At 28.5% G+C, this 664-nt stretch overlaps 1 protein-coding gene across 1 annotated transcript in view; it reads left to right on the top strand.

Annotated features, from left to right (window-relative positions):
* MS4A13 (membrane-spanning 4-domains, subfamily A, member 13) overlaps positions 1–664 on the top strand; it is a 41,375-nt gene that overhangs the window by 14,006 nt on the left and 26,705 nt on the right. The gene's annotated exons all lie outside the window — the stretch shown is intronic.

Here is a 664-nt window from a genome sequence, read left to right as displayed (position 1 = left end):
TATTTATAAATATATGTTTTTATATCCAGCCTATCTTTTCAGGAGCCTTGACAGTAAGAGCAGCAAAGCATCCAGCTCAATCTCTGGTAAGTTAAAATGTTTGGGGTAGCTCTATAAAGCACTAGTCACAAAATTAAACATTAGGTTGTAATGAAAAGATAGTGATTGTCTAAACAATGAAGGAATCTACCTACCTGTAAAATACATGAAAGAATTAAGTGAAAATCTAAGAACACATAATTTGATGTAGACAAATATGCTGTATTAGTTAAAATCATGTAAAGGTTTCTAAATTTAAATATAGTTTTTGTTTTGTTTGGTGTTCTACCTTTTAACATTGTATAACCTTTATAATTAGAAAAATTTTAATAGGACTTAATGCCTTTATATATAGATATTATAATGCTGTAAAACTTCATTGCCTGAACTATCCAGTTTGGGAACAGGACTGTACCTTTTAACAAAGTAGGGGATTTGTCCAGAATAAAGATACATCTATGGTATAGGTGGAAAGATATTGGGAATAAAAACCCTTTAGAATCTTAGAGCTAAAATATATTAGAAATTAAATTGTCTGATCTCATGATTTTACAAATAAAAAAACTTATGTCCAAAGATATTGAGAGATTTCCTTAGATAAAGAAAACCCATAATCAAACTTTAT

Source organism: Propithecus coquereli, unplaced genomic scaffold (genome assembly GCF_000956105.1).
Source record: "Propithecus coquereli isolate 6110/MARCELLA unplaced genomic scaffold, Pcoq_1.0 Scaffold202, whole genome shotgun sequence".
Classification (NCBI taxonomy): domain Eukaryota; kingdom Metazoa; phylum Chordata; class Mammalia; order Primates; family Indriidae; genus Propithecus; species Propithecus coquereli.
Note: the sequence above shows the minus strand (reverse complement) of the source record. Positions and strands in the feature narration are given on the sequence as shown.